The 9,781-nt window shown below is 33.1% G+C and overlaps 1 long non-coding RNA gene across 1 annotated transcript; it reads right to left on the bottom strand.

Annotated features, from left to right (window-relative positions):
• Positions 1-289: 289 nt before the first annotated feature.
• Positions 290-7,625, bottom strand: LOC119072200. The gene is made up of 3 exons (XR_005086811.1): positions 7,615-7,625; positions 420-424; positions 290-386 (listed from the first exon to the last, which is right to left on the bottom strand). It is a non-coding gene; the product is annotated as an uncharacterized LOC119072200 (long non-coding RNA).
• Between the last annotated feature and the right edge of the window lie 2,156 nt (positions 7,626-9,781).

The following is a 9,781-nucleotide window of genomic DNA, read 5'->3' on the forward strand; positions in this document are numbered from 1 at the left end:
AATGTAGAAATCGTTATGAATGTCTGTAAATGATTGGTAGTGTGTTTGTGGACATGTAATTTGAAATGAAAAATTGGTGCCAGGACGGGAGACGAACCCGCAATCTTCACCTTTCCGGGGCGATGCTCTTACCACTTGAGCTACCCGGCACACTTTTCATTTCAATCTTTGTAGTTTCATTTTGTCAATGCAATGTTGTCAATGCAATGTTGATATGTTGCTATGTTGTTAGTGTGTACGAATTGATTGTATTAGTGTAATGTTAATGTGATGTTAATTGAAGATCCGGTTGATTGAAGATCCTGTGTAGTTCAAACGTTGCGTCCTTATCCAGGACGTTTGGGTATACCTAAATTGTGATGCGTTAGCACCTTTCGTCGATATGGCTCAATAGCGAAAGTTCATTGTTTTTTTCGTACCGTCGCTGCCCATAACAGATGACATGGTCGTCCATTTTAATCGATTTAAAATGATACAAATTAACACACCCGATATTATCGATTGGGGGGTTCGTCCGAGATAATCTAATGGTATACTGGTACATACTTAGACACCGTACAGAGCATTGCTGTCTCGGACAATTATACCAAAGAAAAAATTGAGTGTTGAACTCTGTTAGTAATGTTTCCGGTGAATCAAAGATCAAATTCAGAAACATTTCAATGGAATGTGATCATCAAAATTTAAAAAAAAATCTTTCAATGCCACTTCTCTTAAATAAATGCGGTAGACTAGTCATTATATTGCTAAACAATTGACGATGTTTTTCGTCTTAAAATGTAACAATTATATGGTCGAACAGTGCCGATACCACCGTTTCGAAACAGACATCAGGTATATATGTATCTATATGCTCATACCAGACATTTATATCTAAACCACATATGACCGACCATATATTATGCACAATGTAATATCCAAATCTATCATAATAATTAAGCTCTAAATTCTGCTATTATTATATGGCTGAGAGGAGGAGGAGGAGGAGAAGAAGAAAAAATGCCATAACAATTTTGATTGTTGCCGTTCGTGTCCTGTCTATTTCGACAAAGTCAAAGTGATATTTCAACTCTCGACGATGAAACCGCGAAACAAGTTCTTTTTGTCTCGTTCCAGTATATAATGATATTGTGTGTATGAATTTTGTTTTTCATTTTTTTTTTCACATATTTCTTTTTCTTGGTTAAATAAAACTAGTCATGGTTTATCATTACTCATTTGAATAACTCGGAGAAGAAAAAAAAATGTTTTCGTACGAAATAAAAAAAAACTATAATACAGAAATGGTTTTTTATATTTAACCTTGAATTTGAATAGAGTAAGAGTTTTTCATCATCGCGTTTAGTGACTTGCTAATGTCCTTGAAAAAAGCAGAAACATCAAAATATCATTAAATTGATGGTAGAGTTTTTTCCTTATTATATTTATCTTTAAATTGCTCGTATAATTCTGCGCCGGAATGGAATGGTATATATATATTAGAAAGAAATTGGTGGGCACGATGGTATTTTGACGGTTGAGATTTTTTTTGCTGTTTCGACTCGTTGATTAAATTACTGATCTTGAAGGACATATGTTTGTTCAGAAAAAAAAGAATAATTTTAATACATTTTTCAAGATCGTCAACGCATGATTTATTTCTGATAATTTGAATAATCGCGTGCTATCGTCGAATTGATAGCAATGGCTAAATTTTTGTTTTTTGAATAAATTGATCGAGTTTTTTGCCAATAAAAATTCTTGGAATTTTTGAGATATTTTTGCAGACAAAATCTTTTATCAAATGAGCGTCATTCATTTCCCCCATTTCCGCATTTTTTATCGGTACACAATTGCCATTTCACCCAACGCACTTCATGCAGAAGTGCTTGGTGTGACAGCTGCCAAATAGAGTACTATTTTGTATGAACATGTTTTCGAGATTTTTGTACAGTGCCAAAAGTTTGATACACTGTCCCAGTACTCTATTTAGAGTATCACTCATGCTTGAAGTGCGTTGTTTCATCTCAGAATTCTACGTTTGCGATCTTTACGATAAATGACGATTGAAAGTGAACGTAGTCAGTCAATTTGTACTGAGAAGATTGTAAGCGTGGTGCTGAAAGTTTCATAGTGTGCCACAGTTTTTCAAGAATCCAAAAAAAAAATGGCGGGAAATGAATCTCAGGGACAAATCAACCGATTCTCGTAATTTTTTTCGAAAGGTAATTGCTGTAGCTTTCAAACAAGTCCCATCTTGTTATGCTTCGTCTTCACTGTAGATTTTTTTGGCTACTCCAAGTCAGTCTCTAACATCCGAAAATTATGCTTTAAGTCCAGTTAAAGTGTCATTCGAAAGCTATTCAGAATACCTTTCAAACAAGCCTAATATCGCTATTGATAGTCGTATTTAAACCCAATAAATGACCATTTTTAGTTGGAAATCATTAAATTTTAGTCCTGATGTACAGAAATTGTCATATTTCCTAGTGTAGACCCTAGTCATGCGATGATTCCAATATTAGGCTTGCTTGAATTATTGTCAAAGTAAAATGCAAGAAAGACTTCGAGTGAGTTTCTGAGACAACACGTTAACCAATTCGGTCACAAAACTCCTTCCGACGTTAATTATTGAACTCTGTTCTTCATATCAAATTTGAGGATATTCGTCACCGCAACTGGACTTAAAGCATAATTTTTGGATGTTAGACGACTGACGTTGAATGGCCATCAAAGAAGAAGATGGGACTCGTCTGAAAGCTACTGTAATGGAAATGACCATCCCTAACAAACGGACATCTTAGCTCCAATTTTTTTGTCAGTGCTATGATTCTCCGATTTCATTCCAAATTTATTTTTCCATCACTCGAATTACAAATTTTGTAAACTATTTTCTTGGGCAGATGTTTTACGTAACATTTTACATTTACAACACGAGGCAATATTTTTAGACGTTGGCACTTTTTATAGTAAGAGAAGAAATAAAATAAAAAACAATTAAACTTGAAGTCTTCATTCAAAGTCTGTGTTTAACGATCGTACGCAATCAATAAACGAACGAAAAATTATCAACCTTGAGTGTGAAATAGACGACGAACTCGACAACAATTACAATTAAAATTAATTCATTTCATAGAAACGTGGTCAAATAACGAGCAATTTATAAAAGGTGTTCACAGAGTAGAGAAGAAGATAATTGCAGCTGTAACACGATGCCTTGGCTTGAACCTATTAATTGTAACTTGTGGTAAAATTCTTGACGCAAAATCTTTTACTTCGTCAGTTCAAAGATATATATTGCTACATAAGGCTCCACCATCTATCACTCCACTAAATCCAATGTAATATGATATCACTCACTAAGCCTCCTTGGAATGAATGTTAACGCTCATGTCAATGAAGTAATGACTCATTTGACCGGGACTTAGGGATCGTTTGATTTCCCTAACAGAATCCTGTTTTCGTTAAGTAAATCTCGTTTTTTCATTGTGTCGATGTTACCATAAATTGAACAAATTAGGTTTTATCAACTAAAAAAATTGTCTAATCCCTTAGCTGACGGAAAATATCAATCTTCTCTTACCGTTTTTTACCATAAGCAATTTTTCATCATCAAGAAAATGATTATCTTGCATTATATTCTTTGACTCTTTTTTTTAAACAAAAGTGATAAAAATCCAATATATAACGCACTGTCTCGATAAATCTTTCCCTCTTGCATCCATAATATACGCATTGTTCATTCCCTTTTACCTTCTTTTTCAGAAAAGAAATATTTATCAACCAGCCAATTCAACAATCTCCAATATTCCGTTTTTTTCCCTTCTTCATCTCTTCTTCTTTCAGTTGTTTAATCTTTCTTCAGATTTTTATAGAAAAATGTGTCTGCAATTCGAAGGCAACCATATAGCAACAGGTACCTTCTCGTCATTCATCTTGAATATGTCAGTTAGTTCATCATGAGTATGTTATGCATATACACCTCGTAATATGTCTCTACCTACACTCGCAAACGATATTTTTTTTCTCCTCTGTTTTCTGTTTCTGATATGTTTCTTGTTTAGATTCAAGGTCAATTTTTTGTTACACCAGCCTCTCCCAGACTATCTTTAATAAGTCTTTTCTTTTTATTATCGTTATATATTTATATGGATACATTGTGGATGGAATAAAAAAAAAATTCGTTGTACGAAATTGTTCACTTTTAGTTTGGTTACACGTTGCAAAAAAATACTCGGAATGGTAAGGCGTACTGTGAGCAAGTGTTGAATCAACACTGTTGATGTATGTTAATACAGAACGTGTGAGAAGTTTGTTGTTATGGAAAGATAGTACATCGTTAACCGTTCGTAGACACACCAATAGTGGTTACCAAATCTATTACGTCTTTTGTTCTAGGTACTTCGAAAATAATTGATTGATATTAAATCTATTACTTCAATAGTTTGAACACAGATTTTTCTGTATTAGGCCACATTAGCTAGATCTCATCGCTCATTTTTGTCATGGCTGTCGATAACATCAGACACAAAACGTACAATATACATCCCGACTATAACGACAATCTTCCACACGAAACTATCTAAAAACTACAGTCGATATTTTTGCTACGCTCATGTTTGCAATTTAAGAAAAAAAATTGTTTGTTTGTAAAAAATTAAACAGAAAGAAAAATTACTCTGCGCTGTAATGATTTTCATTTTTAAGCTTCAGGTTTTTTTTTGATTGAGAGATGGATATTGTTAATAAAAATAAAGAAACAAAAATTAGTATTGTATCATGGCCATTGGTGTAGAACGTTTTTTTTTGTGTGTGTCGTATATACATAAAATTCCTAAAAGAGGATTAATTTTGTGCCGACGGTTTTTTTTCTTCTTCTTCTTCTTCTGTTCAAAAGAAATTCAAGGTGACTTTCATATCAGATTTTGGTGATTTTTTTAACTTCTTCGTTATGTTGCAATTATTTAATATAAAAGCACTTAAACGCTTCTCAATTAGGGACGGCAACCTTCAGCATTGAGCGACCCAGCTTATAGGAAATAAGACGCACAATTATGATGTTGAAATTGCGTTGGTCATTCGCTGTTCGTCCTCGAAGATTGTTTCCTTAAACGCAATTATGTACGTGGTACGTCGTTGCGCTAGTGCTACAATCAACGAAATTTCTAAAATCAAACGTCCGAGACAGCTACCATTTTACATGCGAAAAGAACGAAAAATCAAATTGAAATTTACCATTTACCACAAATCCAATTATTCGTTACCATTTCTAATTTTCACCAGAAACGGCTAGGCATCTATTATCGACAGCAATGGCCAAAACTCGGCGAAGACCTCCAGTTAACCTGGTCTTTTATAAAATGTATGTTAACCCAAATGAAGTAAAGGATTTTGTATCAATCACAAGGAAATACTATAAACAGAAGAAGTAACAGATTTTATTGCGGTACATTGGCCGTTTTTAAAACGTTAAACACAATTCAGTAAAGTGTAGTGTCCATAAATGACATCAAATTTAAGAGGCATAGATGCTTAACTGAAATAGTAGCCTATGAATCCACATTTCGCAGCGGCTAAATATTTTTTTAAAATTAAAAGAAAAAATACGGGTCTAATATTTTAGCCTTCCGTACCATCTAAAACCCTTTTTTGATATATTTTCAGGCTGGGCTGAAAATACGGACCTGCCTACTACATTTTTGTGTTCATTATTTTATCGATGACATCTTTCCACTAGAGTTCTTTTTGAAAAATGTACGATCGCAACACCGACCACGAATGTGTTAGCTTTCAGTAGAAAATAGATTTGGTTGAAACAGTTGGACCAGCTCTGAGAAAAATCAACAGTTTACCGAAATTTTCATAAACAGCTTAGTCTTCTCAGAGTTGTTCGAACTGCTACAACCAAATCTAGTTCTAACTGAAAGCTAACACATACGCGGTTGGTGTTGCGATCATACATTTTTCACAAAGGTGGAAAGATATCATCGATAATAATCTAAAAAAGAGTATCTAAGAAACGCCTAAATGTATGCTTTTTAGCACAGCATCCAGGCCTCTTAATGGGTTACGATTTCTCGTCAGGTGGTCACGCCAGAGAAAGGGAACGACATCGAAAATCAGTGGATATCATTTATGGAAGGGCCTCGTATCACTGCTCTGTAGTCTCATAAGCAATTTACCGAACCGTTACCACACTGAATGGCATTATTACAAAATGAAAGGAAATTTTACAAATTTTCAAGCAAAGTAATTATAAACGAAAAACGAAGTGAATTGAATAAAAACACACTGATTGTGCTAGTTTAGCTACGAAATTAAAACATAAGCACATAAGCAAGCAGTTAAACAGTGCCGCCACTAAAGCATAAATGCGACTTTTACTAGTCCTTGAAGAATTTTACTTTTACCGCCGTGTTGGAACTATTCTTTGAGTTAACAAATACATAGGTTTCGTTAATTCAAAAAAAATGCAAAGTAGATATTACACCGAGATATTTACGAGACAAAAACTTCAAACAATAAAATATTTTTAAAAGCTTTTTTAACACAAAGAAACATTAGTTTCAATAATTTTTTTTTTCTGTTTAGCTTGTTGTGGAGCCATATTTTCTTGATATTTTTTTTTGTTCATTCTTGTTTAATAATAGTAACTAACTAATAACGCGATTGTTATTTATTTAAAATAAATAATTTTTCTTGTACGTTTTTACAAGAAACAGATAGAGAATTTTGTGAAGGACATTTGCTTGTCAGCATCTCAGCTCAGCGTATATAGTATAACACACACTCGTCGAATATAAATGAATAAAAATTTCAACTTGGAAAGGTAACCTCCAATTTAAGATTTTCGGTCGATGGAGAGGTTCAGTTTTTGTACTTGGTAAATTATTTCGGCATTGTTGAAATCCATTTATTAAAAAAATGTAACTTAATTTCTTGTTATGTTCGTGATTTGTGTGGTTTTTTTTTGTCTTGTCGCTTTTATTATATAGGAAATAATTTTGCTACAATGTTCGTGATTTGAAGGAGAAATATTTTTGTTATTTTGAATCGTTTTTTTTTTGTCTTTCATCTATGTGTCTACAACATTTTCGTTAATGTCTTCAATTATGAATGTTATGTCATCAACGGCAGTGATAATAAATACGTCTCGACAGGATGTATGGTTACACACGGAAAGAATACAACCTCGACATATTCATTGTTTTAGATAACGAAGATATTGACAACAACATTCACGACTCTAGGTTCGTTTCTTTATCAAAATAGACTTAAACAGAAGGTAATGTCTTTAGCCATAGATATATGAATTGAATTTTCTTTAATTCATTCTAATACGCTACAACCAGAGTAATACTTTTTTACTTCCACTATTTTTGTTAAAGGAAAAGATGTAGTTATCTTCACGCCGTATGTATGTAGGTAGAGGTACAATAGTTTCACTTTTTTAGTTGCACTTTCCTTCTACAAGTGCAACTATTGTATATATGCAGCCTTACAATAGTTCCTCTTATTCCCTTTTACGAACAAAAGTAGAACCAAAAGAGTTAAACTGTTGTAACGCTGGTTACGCTACCTGCCCGGAAAATTATAAACGGCCGCTCAAGAAATAACTGATGAGTTAAAACATACAATCCTAACAATCCTAAGCTGTAGCTCTTATCACTAAAAGACATTTGTCAATTCAGTGTTGATGCTAGGAGCAGTGTTGCTCCAATAGTAAAGTGGTGAGACTTAAAAATAGATTTAGTGAATTTCTCGGTTTGGAGTACGCAAAAGGGGAAGACGTAAACCCAGTTGGATCGGTCAAATGCGACAACGCTAACAACGAATGGGACTAACGCAAGAAGAGAAAAACAAAGTTGCAAATGCGAAAATAACTAAAAATCAGAAATACAAGTCGTAAGCAAAATTAAAGCATAGTCAGGCATTTTTATCACGGATATTTTATTAGAGGAGGGTTGGTTAGTTCTAATTTTCGTTTTCAAGAGAATTACTCACCGGTTCTTGTTGTTCATCCAAGCAGCAGATCTAGGAGTCGCAGCTATAAGTATAAGTACGACGTGCTGATATCTGGTAGTCAACTGGAAAATCTAGTCGAATGTTTGAGATGAACATCAAACTAAAATTAAATTTTTAATTGAAACATTTATGGTTGTTATTGTCATCTTGCATTTTTTTTAACACTGACTTAACAAGTATCAAATTTAGGCTTTAGTGCTATGAGCAGTGCTGTGAGCAACTCGATTTGTTAGTAGCTAACTCGTACATTTCTTTCTTTGCTAAGTCTTTGCTGTCTTTTCTCAATTAGTGCCAAGAACTATAACGGATTCACGAAAAATGAATAATTTTTAATTGATTGAATATTTTGAGTGCATGGTTTGTGTCATTGTTTCAATCTGGTGATTCACAAATTCCACATCTCATTCACCAATGGTGACCTCTATGGTGACAGCATTCTTTCAGTTTTACGACATGCACATTTGATCCTTGGAGGTTTGGCGTGTTGCTTCTTTGAATTGCTAGATATGTTTAAGGCTGGTTATCTCGTCATCTGCTGGCGACAACTAAGGCAAGAATAAACGATGAGATCTGACCGATGTTCTCTTATATAGGACTGTATGATCAAATTATTGAAGTAATAGATTTTGTATCAACCACAATGTGGTGGTTTACTCAAATGAAGTAATAGATTTAACGATATTCTTGCGAAATGCTTTTGTTTCTTAAAAGTTAACTCTCGCACAATGAAAAACAGTATCGCGCCTCATCCTTTTGCGCATTGAAAACGTCTTGTAAAAATATGAAAAACCTGTCTTACCAATCTAAAAATAATGAAGCGATTGTTTTTCACTAAAAAGTTGTATGTTATCCACTTGAACATGTCAAGACAATTCCTTTATGGATCATCTTAAAAAGTCTGTATAAAATCTGGTTTGTCCAGGCTGAATTCAAATATCATATTGAATTAAGAGAGAGGAAGAAAAAAGCATCAACTTAAATTCCACTTATTTATTAATTATCCGTCATTACTATTGTTGACAGTTTCGAACGCGACGCAAAAATAACCAGGAACTAGTTTTTGGCAAGCAAGGTCATCTGGTGTAAGTTGATATTTATAAATGTAAATAAAAAAAGAGAGAAAAAAAGTAATAAAAATACTTCCATGTACCTACACGTATAGTCTGAGATTATTTTTTTTTTTTTTTAAATCGCAATATAAGTTTTCATTTAAATTTTAAACGTATTATTTCTTTCACATTCTAAATTAATGCTAATTTATTGCATCCCATGTGTGTGTGTTTTTGTTAATTTTTTTTTTGCTTCAATTTTTTATTCGTAGTCTGGGAAAAGAATCTATTCACGTAAGTATATTTACAACTACATAATTTTGAATAGATTTGACTTTGTTGATGTAAAATACCCACCAGTGAAACTCTATATTTATAGAAGAAAAATAAGAAATTTTTTATTGTTAAATAATATCGATTATTCGTTTTTGGCCTAGGGCGTTGTCCATGTGGCCCACGTTACCAACGTTAGAACTTGAATTGAAAAAATCAACGTCTACAACGTGATGCACAGAACGTTTTCTGTTGTGCATGTAAATTGTATGTCATAAATAACATCAAAATTATCATTGTTTTGATAAACAGAAAGTGACGACAGTTTAATTTGAATTTTTAATTAACTTTTTTTTTTCGAATCAATAACAACAGATTTGTAACGGACATTCTGGGAAAGAATTAAAATTTATGAGCAGCATAAAGACTATCATGAATGAGTTAACGAAGTAGTT

This window comes from Bradysia coprophila (genome assembly GCF_014529535.1).
Source record: "Bradysia coprophila strain Holo2 chromosome IV unlocalized genomic scaffold, BU_Bcop_v1 contig_81, whole genome shotgun sequence".
Classification (NCBI taxonomy): domain Eukaryota; kingdom Metazoa; phylum Arthropoda; class Insecta; order Diptera; family Sciaridae; genus Bradysia; species Bradysia coprophila.